The sequence below is a fragment of the Excalfactoria chinensis genome, chromosome 8 (genome assembly GCF_039878825.1).
Source record: "Excalfactoria chinensis isolate bCotChi1 chromosome 8, bCotChi1.hap2, whole genome shotgun sequence".
NCBI lineage: Eukaryota > Metazoa > Chordata > Aves > Galliformes > Phasianidae > Excalfactoria > Excalfactoria chinensis.
Genome location: NC_092832.1, coordinates 4,872,608 through 4,886,216, shown reverse-complemented (window position 1 = coordinate 4,886,216; position 13,609 = coordinate 4,872,608). Strand labels below are relative to the sequence as shown.

General features: G+C 38.6%; 1 long non-coding RNA gene across 1 annotated transcript; it reads left to right on the top strand.

Moving 5' to 3' along the window:
• Positions 1–1,798: 1,798 nt before the first annotated feature.
• On the top strand, positions 1,799–12,171 carry LOC140255244 (uncharacterized). The gene is made up of 4 exons (XR_011904441.1): positions 1,799–1,925; positions 2,045–2,120; positions 11,214–11,291; positions 12,088–12,171. It is a non-coding gene; the product is annotated as an uncharacterized lncRNA (long non-coding RNA).
• Positions 12,172–13,609: the final 1,438 nt, after the last annotated feature.

Below are 13,609 nucleotides of genomic sequence, written 5' to 3'. Positions count from 1 at the left end.
GCATCTCAGAAAAGGTGGATTAACTCTTTAGTAACAACAGTTCAGCTTTAGCGCAGTTGCCACTCATTTTAAAGTTGTGAGAGGAAAAATGACATGCCATATATGTGAAGTCTCAGTGGAATGATCCTTTTTTTTTTTTTTTTTTTTTTTTTTTTCTTTTTTTTTTCTTCCATGAAGCATTAGCAAGGTTTTAAATAGCTGCAATTGCATATTAAAAATGCCCATGTGTATAATACATGAATAAGGGCACCTTGGCTGAATACATTATGGAACAGAGCTGTCATCTTTACCCCCTTCAAAATCTTGCTTTCTCTTGCTTATGTGTATGGACAATACTAGTGAGAAGAACTTAGTAACACTTAAATTAGACGGTGAAGCTAAGGCTTAAAATCAGGTTGTTTGCTTTTTTTAAGTGAATATCACTCCACGAGTTCCTTTATTTCCCTTTCTTCCCGTCACTTCCACAAATCAGGCCATTTCTCTGAAGCTCTTTATTTAAGCACAAAGCCTGTTACAGGATTGTGTTTTATCCGCAGACTAACTAGTTGGGTTTTTTTGTTGGGTTTTTGTTTGTTTTTCCTTCTGTTACTCATTCACCTCCTACTTCAACAAAGACATAATCCCATCTTTGTTTGTAGAACTAGAGCTGATTTGGATACAGCAAAAAAATGCATGCTGCTGAATGGAGGCTGCAACATCTACTCTGTTTGATAGATTTGAAATGATATGTGCAAAAATTTCTACAGTTGTTTGTGTTTAGGACGAGAGCATGTAATAATGCACTCGCTAGGCAGGAGCGACTCACTGAATATTTGGACAAGATATGTAGATTTTTATGCTGTGCCATTTAGTAAAATTCATGTATTTCAATAAGCCATGTATTTGTGGCTCACGAACCCATTTTAAGTAAAAGATGTGCAATTCTTGGATCAAAATTGCTTTTTTACTCTTTTTTTTTTCTTTTTTTTTTTTTGTTTTTTTGCTTTAAGAGTTGCTTTTCCTGTATAACCATTATTTTGTGGCTCTGTGCAAAGGCTCACAATTCAGCTTTTTAAAGATGCATTCTCTCTCATGGTGGAGGGAAAACAGAAGTTTTCTGGTAAAGGAGGCTTTTGTCTATGACACTGTTTTGTAGCTCTCGAGTGAGTAGAATTCACTTATGCACGTATAGCTCCAAGTGACGAGGCTTATGAATTGCTGTTATCATCGAGAGCTTGCTGAGAAAATGAAGTGCATGGCTACACTTCTATTTTATATTTCATGGAAATTAAAAGTATTTTAGGCCCTGCATGCAGCCCTATACAGATATCTGAACCAATTTTTTTCCGTCTGACTGATGTTTCTCTGAGTCATTCATACCACTTTCATATGCGGAGAGATTTTGTAGGCTGTTTATGATCTTCCTTAGTGTATAGTTAAGCTCTCCTTTTTAACAGGGGCTGGCAGTGCAAGGAAATAAAGTTCCTTCCGGACAATGTTTTACAATGAAAGAAGTTGCAATGATGTTTTGAAAATGAAAATCCCTTTATTTTGTGACAAAAAAAAAAAAAAAAAAATACAAAAAAAACCAAAACAATATTGTTGAAGTAGGAGCAGATTCTTACCTATGTTTCCCAAATCTCATTAATAAAGAAACCTGCTTTGCCCCTTCTTGTATGACCTTGAAAAATCACATAATCTCAGCAGCCTTAAGTTTTCGCTGACTCTGGAGCCATTTGCGGGCTGTTCTGCGCCTGTGCCAGAGCGCTCCTTGGCAGGGGAGCAGTGGCAGAGTTTGTTAGCAACCCTGTGAGACAGCATTTTGGCAATTGTTATCACACGTGGGAAAAAAACATCAGTACTGCAGGAAAAAAGAAAGAGGAAAGATCACTCAAATGGCAGAGCGACTGTTTGCTTAAAGGAAAAATGAAATCAGCAAACAAAAGGTTTGGCACGTAAAGGACTTGGGGTTTGTTGTTACTTGCAGTGGAAGTTTCACTGTCCTTGTGTTGTTCAGCATCCTATGACACTAAGGATATGAAATTAAACTCCCTTTCTTCTCCAGGACTATTTGCAAGCTGCTTCTGAGTCCCACATCAACACGCGCTTCTTTCTTGAAAATGGCTGCCAAATTATTGAAGGTAAGAAAACAAAGCTATTGATTCCTGTTTAAAATGATCAGATACTAGTTTGCAGAAAGATCTTTTTGGCTGCTTTTGCAAATCCCTAATGAGATAAAAGGGGTGTGTGTGTGTGTGTGTGAACAAATCCAAAACTCTAAGACATAGCCCTCTTGTGGGAAGGTCGGAACGGTCTTTTCCCTGCACTCTTTATATTTTGATTATTTTCAGAAATACAGATTAGAACAGATCAAATAAACTGATTAGGTTACCCAAAATGAAGCGTGAAACAATATATAAATGATATGTGACTTCATTCTTGCCTGAAGGTATGCTTTGTGAAGAAAGTCCTCAGGATATTTCACAGCACGGTGGTACGCCTCCTGCTTTCCCAGCAGGTCGTTACTGCCCTATCTTGCTGGGCTCTGGTGCAAGGCACTCAGGTAGCTGCTCTGTCTGACTCAGTCTCAGGTAGCCTATGTAAATGTCAGTTGAGGACTCTTTCTGTGCAATAGCACAGGAGCAGAGAAGCTCCAGAAACAACAGTGATTGATTTGCATTGTAGAACGGAGCTGTCTAAAAAGAATTCTCTCGAATTCGGCAGGTTTGTAGACAGGTTTCTTGGAAAACTTGAGTGTCTGATTTGGGCAGCTGCGCGTGATGTACTGAAGTACACTTCTCTGGCTTTATGCAAGGTAGTGGACTCTAATGGAGTGGCTGAAAGAAATTCATTACAAAGGGGGAAGGAACAGAACAACAAATACAGCAGAATAGAAGGGCTGAATGTAAAACGTAATAGCAGTGTATTACGATGGATGAAACTGTGAGGAAAAAATACTTCATTAGTGGGCTATGGTGAAGGCACAGCTCACAGCTGGCAGAAAAAAAAAAAACAAAAAAAAACAACCCTGCCTTTCTGTGTAGCGTTTTGTTTCTCGCATAAGAAAATACATGGTTGGTACGTGGGTTTTGCACAACCTTTCCTAAACCTGGGCTGGCATATCCAGACTCATGGGAGATGTCAGTGGCACTGATGACCCCAAGGAGAGAAGAATTCCCTTGCAAACCATGTTACTCTGGTAAGGAATGGCCTTCTAGCCCATTTTGTGCCCAGTCAAGTAGTAAAACAGTGACAGTTTATAATCACAGGTATTCATAGACTGGGCAGAGTTTCATGAACTTTAGGCCCTTTGAGTTTTGCATTGTTTGTACAAATTATTAGCGAATAAAAGCTTTTCAATAGCAGCTGATTTTTATATAGAGAGATTCTGAAAGAAAAAGTGGTCAGATTCCATGTGTGAAAACTAGAACTCTGAACATTTTAAGAATAGATGGGGAAAAATATATTCCCTCTCCAGTAAAATATCTAGCTTACTGGAAGCAGGCAAATGTTGAAGGCTTTAAAATATGCTTGTTATTTAGTCTCTTTGTGGTCGGCTTCAGAAACTGAAAAATTAATCTTCTGGCAGCATTAGTGCCCTCTTAAAGCTAAAATTTCAGTTAGTAATAATAACAGACTTTCATGTAGTGATGTTGGGGGGAAAAGAAACAAAATTAAAAAGCCCAGCTTGTATGGTATATTAACCCATTTCTGGTTTTGACTAGTTGAAGTAATTTTTCAAACCCACCGTTGTATTTTGGTAACTCTTCTGATGGATTGGAAGTTGGAGTCATTTTTTTTTTAAAAGGCGCTGAGAAAAACATCTGGTTAGTATTAACAGTGGGAAGCGTAACCTGTGATCCTGTTGTACTTACTTTAAGTCTGAACAAACTTCCATTATTATAATGGAAATGAAAAATGTGTGAATCAATAAAGGATGCTGCAGTATTACCAAACGGAATTCAGGAAGTGCAGCCGAGGATAAAAAAATAGCTATAGGCTGCCATGTAGCGGTTACTAATCCACCTTGTGAAATCTTCACCTTTGTATTTTGTCTTTCTTCTTTCTGAAAAGTAGCCTCAGTCAGCGTATTGATTTGTTTTTACTGCAGTTTTTAAACTGTTGCAGTAGTTGTGACTCCTAGATACCGTCACCTTGACAGCACTTGTAGTCTTGAATCACAGCTACCTGGTACGTTTGGAAAAGTCCTTAGGTTACGAAGGCCCCGTTAGATCATAACCAAGGTTATCTTCCTACTTTGAAACAAAGCAGTATACATCAATGGAATATACAGCGAATGTGGACTTTAATAATAGTTTCTTATTTAAGCAGTAGTGTTTTTAAGCCGGCAACACAATAAAATGAAGAAGACAGAGGGTGTGAAGTGCAGTTATTTATCAGTGTGGATTAAGAAACGCACGGAAGGGTCAATGTACTTACCAAATTATGAGATGGCTAATCGATTCACACTCATTCTTTCATCCGCTTTAGTGAGTTAAATACTGCAGTTGTCCTTCGTAGTTGCAGATGGCTCCTCCGCTGTGCAGACAGCCTGGTATTTCTACAGGACAGAAAAGGGACGATGGCCACGTGGGTATACATGGCCAGTGGAATGCACAAAGGTTAATTTTTTGCTCACATGGTAGTAATGACCAGTAATGTAAGTCAGAACAACTAATTTTAGAGTAAATGTAATGATACACGTGCAAAAAGTGGCCAGGTTTTTTTATTCTAGTGACTGAGCTATAGAATCATAGTCATGCCATTTCATACTATATAGCGAAGCTTCCCGCCTCATGTTTCCCATCTTTAAATGCCCATATTGTTTCTCGACATCAAAAAATGTGTAAAAGCACTCCATTGATTATGCAAGTTTTCTTCCAGGACGCTATTCCTAACTTAAAATGGTTGCCTTCCTTCATGCCTTTTGTCTTTTGTAATAATGCTCATGATTTCTAGTTTCTAATATTTATGTCAGATTATTCTCTCAGCCCAGTCTCCCAAGTTCTTCTCCCAGCATGGTGGTGGTTGCCGTTCCACCCTCGGTCAATGTTCAGAGACGTTACATAATTCTCATAAATGCTTCTCATCAGTCAAAATGTTCTGGTGCTTCAACATTTGCATTGCTTCTTTTTTTCCCCCTAAGCTCAATATCTCACTATCTCTCATTACCCTTCATTTATAGCTTGTCAGACAATGTTAAATCCACAAGACAGCGCTCATTTCAAAGCCATCCGAAACTAATTTTTTAAGTATGATTTCTGAGGTATTGCATCTGATGTCTGCTAATGCTGCGCACATGATCCAAAATTGCTCTCTGTTACAAACTCTTGACCCCCCACTCTCGTCACCCTGTGTTCCAGCACATATGTGCGTATCATAATTTCACTCACTTATGTTTATTGCTCACGTTTCTCCTGTCAGCTGCTTATTTAAACAAAAAAAGAAAAAAAGAAAAAAGAAGTTAAAAAAAAAAAAAAAAAGCAAGCTCACTACCATTATTTTCCTAGGGATTGTAACGTGATTTATCAGATGATAATTTCCACGATTACTCTTGATTCGTCTTCTAAAGTTCAATGCCATCCAGCCATCTGGTGTCTCATTAGTTCTGCAAAAGCCCTAGCCTGCAAACAAGAAAAAATTACTCACATGGCTAATTTTAAGCATGTGAATCCTAATGATGCAAAGGAGACTGCTCATATTTTTAAAGCCAGGAATACAGATAACTCTTGCAGGACCAGGCCATAAAATACAGTCAAAAGATTTCTTTGGTTAATTGCATGAAGCAATTAGCTTGAACACTGCAACGCGCTTCACAGAGAAGCACTAATAGGTCTGTATTAAGGCTTTCCGTGCATTTCTTTACTAGCCTTTTGTCAGTCTTTTAGGCATTTGATATGAAGAGAGGTATAAATCAGTGTCAAAGCGAAGCATGTCGATGAGCGCGTGTTTTAAGGGGGATTGGTATCAGATGCACAGTCTTCATCTCCACTAAACTAACCATTTTGATTCTCTTCCTTGTAGCGTTAAGAGACTTGCACAACATTACACTGACTTTAGACTCAGTGCGATTATTCTTTTGGTCCTCTTCATTAAATAGTAGATTTTCTGTCTCAAATGACTTGTCCTCACTGATATACATGCGAAACCTCTCATTTGTCCTATTTTCTGCAGCTGGTATTCACTTTTTTTCCTGTCTCTGAGAGGTATTCCTGCAGAGGAGCAGTTCTTTTCCATACCTCCTTTCCTGACTTTCTGGGAAATACCTTTCAAATTGTTAATGCACTGCTCAGTAAATGTATCTAACCTAAGTCGATTATACAGTGCCATTATTAGGGTGCAAACCATTTTGTGAAAGGCACCTCGTTATTGCTATGTATTGTACGTACATTTAAAACACCCGCTGCTTGAACTTGTGACTCATCAGACTGGCATCTCCAATTTCCTTCTGCTAATTACAGAATACTGATTTTGCTCATTACCATCACAACTGTAACACCTAGTTGGAAAAAGAACGCTGTCCTTTATGTCAAATGTCAATGTTTCAGGTGTCATTGCTTTGTACCCTGTAGCTTATTAAATCAGCTAGCGTACAATTTTTCACACACCTCTGTAAGATTCCGAATATTCTCTTGTAGGCTGTTGAATTCAGGCAGGGTAACCCAGAGTATACAAGTCACCCTGCCCTGAGTAGCACGTTCCCAAAACAAATGAATCATAGGTTCAGCAAGGGGGGGTGCTAAAAGGCCTCCCTTTGATGTTCTGTTGCAGGATTTAAGGTCAGGATAACTTGGGTTTTCAGGAAGATATCACAAAGGGAAAGAAACTGTAGCTTTATCACATTACATCATAAACAAGGTGCAATTAGGTGTTTACTAGTACTATTTTCTTCAACAATTTTTTTTTTTTTCTAAAGTTATTAAGTTTGAGACACAGTGTGGTCTGTCACAGACAAGGTAAAGAAATCTGGACGGCACACTGAAGATCAGGAGGCCTGGCTGTCTGTTCACGATACTTATATACTTTTAGAAGGAAAAAAAAAAAAGCTGCTTTCATCTTAAATGAGAGAACTGTGTAAGGGATGCTCTGAACATAATGCTTCCTATTTGATTGTGCTGGCCCATGACATCAGAGAAAGATGTTGGTGGTACGCAGTAGAGATCGAACCTTGCCACCACAATTTTGTTAAGTTTTGTTGCTACGTGACAGAGGTGGTAGCAGAGGGGCACTCTGTCATGGAAGTGCATATGAAGCAAAGGTGTGTCACTGAATTCTTCCATGTGGAAAAAATGGCACCCACTGACTGTCGTCAATTCTTACTAAGCATTTATGGAGACTAAACAGTGTATGTGAGGCAGCGGGTGGTGTGCTTCAGCAGCGATGACAGCGATGTGGAAGACAAGCCACATTTTGGGTGGCCATGCACAGCTGTCACACCACAAAATGAAGAGTTTCTCAACCATCTGCACAAACTAGCTGATTACAACCAGGACGCCATGTACAGAGCTGAGGATCAGCCTCCATGTATTGGAAACAGTGGTGGCAGAATTGTAATATCTCAAATTGTGTACCTCGAGTATGCACAGAAACATAAAGGCACTGTACACAAATCTGTCAGGACCTATCGAACCGATATGAGGCTAAGTGTGATGATGGTGTCACTGCTATGAACCGTAGTCTAAATGGCAGTCCATAGAGTAGTGACGTGAAAAGTACAGGAAAGAAAAGTTTCGAGATGCACACCTCAGTGGGTAAAGTGAAGCACGCTCTTTAGGGATAGGAGAGAGGTGATCCATCTATATGGTTTTCCTGGAACCTGAACAAGCCATCAACGTCATTGCTACATCACGATGCTGACTAAGCAGAAGGCTTGAAGTTCCAGAGTCTGGTGAGAGAAGAAGACAACCCTTCTCGTGAAACAATAACTCCAGGCCCCATACCAGTTTGAAGTCCATGGTGTGCACTGCCAATCTTGGCTCGGCTTGTACCACACCCACAATATGGTCTGGATGCGTCATCTTTGGAATTCCGTCTGTTTGGGCCAAAGAAGATGGGCTGCGTAGGCAATGTTTTCCTAGCAACGGTGCCATCGCAGCACCTGTGAAACAGCGGGTCACCTTTGCCGGTGCCGATGTTTATGAGCACAGCATGCAGGCTCTTGTTCATTGCTGACAGAAATGCATAGCTTATGCTGGTGACTGATGTTGAAAAAATTGTGTTTTTTAGCAGAGAATTTGCTCTATCAAATAGTGTTTTCTCTTTGTGTCTGTTAGAAATAAATTGGAGGCATTACTTTCAGAGGGATCTATGGAAATCAGAGTTGTCTAGGTCTGTCACTGGTGTGTTTCGACATTGATATATGTCACTTTCTCAGAACATCTCTGGAATTATGTTGATTTCATTATTTTTATGGCAGAATATGCTTTCTGTCCCGCTATCTGTCTAGCTCTCCAGGGCCTGAGCCCTTCAAAAAGCCTTGGAGCTCCTCCATAGTAAGAAAGCTCAGCGGAAACTCCAGTGCAACCCCTCTGCAGCTCCAGGTCTCCAGACTAGGCAAACCGTCCCGCAGCCGGGCTTCCCAGCCAGCTGCTTTGCCTTTTAGTGCATTTTGGGTTTTTTGCTGCCTTTTCATGAGCTCTGTTCCTCTGGCAGATGGGCAGGACCTGCAGAAAGGATCTCTGATGCCTTTTTCTCTTTTTTCTTACAGAATGAAAACTCTGTTCCAGTTGGGTTTTTGTTGTTGTTTTTGTTTTGGTTGTGGTTTGTGTCTTTTTGTTGTTGTTTTGGGGGCGGTTCTTTTCCATCTATGGATTATCCTAAGGCTGGACCACTCTTTATCTGCGTTGCCAACTGGAGAATATTTAGAATCTGAGGAGGGACTCGTGATTATCAAAGATCAAGCCACTTTGGATAGACGGTGGCAAGGAACGTTAAGGTACCTCAGAAAGTTTCATGAACAATATTTTACGTGATAATTGTCAGTCAGACAAGTCAAGGAAGGAACAGCTGAACATTAAAGATCCTGTGCAGAGCATATAGGTAACTTTTAGTCACAAGTAAACGTCAGATAAACATCCTGACCAAAGAAAAAAGTCACTTTTTTTGGATGGACTCCAAATTAAAAGTACTGTGAATTCATTTCAGGCTTAGCATAACTCCTGATGGACTAGTGTTCTCTTTGGAATAAGAAAACCCAGCATCTCGGGAAGAGGCTTCAGCGGATCTAAGTCAGTTTATGATCATTTAATTCAAAATCTCCACATAATTTCCTTTTATTTAAACCATTATTAAGAAATATCCTTTAGCTTATCACACGTGAAGCGTAAGCTTCCTTCGGTATTAACTTCGACACATACGGAGCACTATGGGGATTATATTCATTTAGGCGATGGCACCCGTTAGTGAGCATTTGATTGCCCTTAGTGTAGAAGGATTTACTCTCGTTATTGATCTGTTGGCAAATATATTGGGTGGAAATCCCCCGGTATTGCCGGTAGCTGCAGATTCCAAATTTTATTGCATTTGTGAGCTTTTTTCCTCCCTGTTTAAACTTGCGATTGCTTCATAAAAGGAAGAGCCTAACAGTGAGGTGAAAAACAAATGCTAGATTTTATTCTGTCCAGAAGGAAAGCTTCCTTGCTTTGCTTTTCTCCTGGTTGTTTATTGCATTCATCTAGCTTTTGTCATGGTGATTCTTATAACAGGCACAGAAGTGAGAACGCGTTGCTACAGGAGCCAGCCAGAAAGAAGCCATTGCAGCTGTTGGGCAAGGGGTCATCAGGGCAAATACTGTCCCATGCAGAGAACAGAAATCAGGCCCATCTACCTCTTACGTATGGGCTGCCATGACTTCCTTCGTGTCACCATTTTCCTCCCAAATAATGTGCTTTGATCATACAGACAGCAATTAATGAAAGCCAAGAATAAGCCAGATACAGGCTTTACCATCCTGAAACCAGACAGTATGGCCACAGGCAGCCAGGCACCAGCCTGGGGCCAATGCAGATGTCATAAACAAAGAATGCAGAATTGCAGCTGTAGGACGGAGAAGTGTCTTCAGATTTTCTTTAAGACTAATTCACAAAACTTGATTAGAATTAATAGCAACAAAAAACAAGCAACAACAAAGAACAACAGCAACAACAACAACAAAAGGAGTTTAATTAAACCTGGACTGGGAGGTGTCTGAAGAAATAAGGTTTCATTATGTTCTCTTATTATACCCTACGACATTCATCCACTTAAGGGTAACACTCGAGTTATTTTTAATATGTGGAATGAGTAAGATAACCTAAGATAGTGTATGATTGCTCCAGCTGAGACAGAATAGTTGAAAGTCATTCTTTCCAATAGAAATAACAGCGAACGGTGCTATTAATTCATGGTAACGATGCCACTGGGAGAAGTATATGACTTCCACTGCTGAATAATCAACAGAAGAAAATTAACTATAAGCAGCAGAATATGTACGTGTGTATGTCTTTGTCCGTGAGTCTAACTGACCTTAAGAATAAAAACCTGAGAAAAGCAGATTAAATGCAGTTTTAACCAATATAACAATTAATATTTAAACTACATATTTTGAAAAGTGGTCAGTGTGAATTCGAGTCCACAAGGTAAAGCGAATCATCGTTCTCTTCTTGCTTATCACAACTAATATGCGTAGATATATACTTCTACCTGGAACCTTTCCAAATTTCAGCTCTGCCACATGCAGAAATATGGTTCCTAGCACATTTCATTTTACCTTCTATCTCAACAAAATCAAAAGGAAAACAATGATTTTAATATATCTGTAGTTACTTATCCTTTGTCACTGAGTCCTCAATTTCATTTTGGCTGCTACTTAAAGGGAAAGCATTTATCTCCTTTGTAGACACTTTGGATAAACCTTTTCAAGCAAAAACACTCAAGTTCTTAATCCGTAAATCGATGTGTAGTTGTGTTTATCCACCAATATTTTTTTGTCTTTCTTTCCTACTCTTCTTCCCAAAAAGTACATATTTTCTAATAGTGCCTGCTTTTCACTTTAATAACAGTTTTATGAGTTCATCGCATATGCTTCTGTTGAACTTCTACTTGTTCAAACTAAATGTTTAAGCTCAAATCCACACTTATCAGCTTTGAAGAAAAAAATACATTTGCCTTTTAAGTCAGTGTCATACTTGTTTTTTCATACTAACCTTCACTCAGTCACTATTTCTTTGCATTTCTCCATGTCGCATTCCTTGCAGTTCTTTGAGTGGCCTATCCAAAGGGAATTCCAAAGTTCCCAGCACTCTGGAAGCTAATGTATATATGGAGGACGAAAGGTAAAAGTAACTTCTATGTTGTTCTTGTGGTATATTTACTTAAAGCCTGGAATTTTGTTTTGGTGGTTGTTGTATTTAAAACAATTCAGATTTTAGATATATACACCAGCTGCATAGCTTTTATGGAAGATTAAATCAATCATACAATGAAGAACAACAGAGATGTACTGGCAAATGAAATATTTTATGGGTTTTGGAATGAAAAACAAGGAAAGCTTTTGTTCTATTTTGATTTTTAGGAAAAAATATTTTTATGTGACTTAATATATTATTAACAGAAAGACTTGGTTTATGTTAAAATCTGTGCAACTTTTTCACAGTTAATGTGTTGGTTTACTCCATTCTGGGGGGCAGAGGGGAGTTGTCTTTCTAAGCGCTAAGTCCCCAACAGAATATATATTCTGGTTCAACCGTAACTTTCTGCTTGTAAATGTAACCATATTCTTAAATTGATTTTGTAAAGGAATTTTTGAACTTAATTAAACTTTTTTAAGTTATCAAGGGTCAAGGTTTGTTAAAAAACTTGAGTATTAAAAGCTAGGCCTTCAGCCACCACGATACAATCCTTCATACGAAAATAAATTATTTCTGGATATCTAAAGTATCTCATATCTAAAAAACATAAGTGTTATTCCTGAATTTTGGGGAGATTTTTAAGATGCACTATGCAAACTTTGATGCAGTTTAGCAAATGGTTTCATTTTTCTTTGTATCTTCTAATGTGCTAAGTATGTAGATATCATTAGTAACTGTATTGCTGCTGGTAACAATGGTTTTTTATCTCTCTCTTAAATAGTGAGACGAAAGATTCTCTTTCAAGGTAAGCAGTTGAAACAGAAGTGCTTTTGGTGCTATTGCTATTTTGAACAGATGTAGTAAGGTAAGCATCCATTTTTTTTTATTATTTTTTTTTTTCAGAACAACCCATGTATCAGGTAGTATTCCTGCTAGTTCTGTTGTAATAGTGATGATTTTGGAGGCTAGGAAGTCCGAAGTTATTTCATCCTTATGAAATACGGATAATCATGTGGTGCTTAAGGAACTCAGTAATAACCCAGACCGTCCCTAGAATACCTAAGGAAACTATTTTGTAGGTTGCAAAATTCTCACTTGCTTTGCTTATCCTATTTGATACATAACCTATCGGGGACACCATTCACCGGTGTATGAAATACCAAGTGATCTTAGCTTATGAGATGCTTGTTTATTTCAAGTTGCTAAAGTACATCAGAGTTCAGATGTTGTTCTGATGATGCAAGCAGGATTTTCACGTGCTTTGCACACCGCAGAAATAATAGATGAATGAAAATGTCTGCCATGCAAATTCTTTCGCGGAATGGCAAATGAGTTAGTGACCTAGTTACTGAGCAGAGGTGGTCACCACAGTATCGAGCTATGCTCTTCTTTGACTGCAGTTATTAAGGAGCGTAGCAATGTGTGCATTAGTCAAAATTTCAAGGCTTTATATGAAATATGTGTATTTTCTACTGTTTTTAAAATTTCTTTTGAATGTATATACAACGTGATGTCTTATTTCTAAGTGAATCATTCTAATGCCTTTTTGTTGTTTTTTGTTTTGTTTTTTTTTTTAACGTTTTTCAGTAGGTCTACTGCGTTAATGTTAATTATCTGTAAAAACCTAGGGAGTCCTCTGGGCACTCATCTAAAGCGACAGTTAACTATTGAAGTAAAATCTACCCACATTTCAAGATATTTGTGCTTTTGACTTTTCTTTCTCCGTGTTCAGTGTAAAACGAATGTCATTTTGTATCTTTACATATTTTTGCATGTTTTGAAGTTGTTTCATCTCTAATGTGACCTCCAGTTCATGTTGTTTTGTTCACCTGTGAACTGCTTTGTTGTGGGCTCGCTATTTTTTCCCCCGTCCACTTCCTCGTGAGGTGGTCATCCACGAATTTCAATTTAGAGCACTGAAATGGGCATTCTGCACGAGTAATAGAAAAGAGCATCAATCAGCTCTCAGATAGAAACAGGTACAGAATGATTGCACACTTCATCTAAAGAAAATTCATTCACAAACACTTGCGAATAATTATATCATTAGCCACATTGCTCTAATCTCACCCAATTTTAACTGCACATTAGCATAAGGCTTAAGCTGTTTGCAGGCTATGTTTGACACTTAATGTCATGTGTGAAAACAAACACTCAGCTCGTTAAACAAATTTGGGATATCTAGCAATATTTATGTCTTGTCCTTATAAAGAAAGAGTACGTAAGAAACGATGACAGCATCAGTACCGGCGCAGCACTTTGCACATTCGGGGTAAGTAGGCAGAATGGCGTCGAGCTGAAAA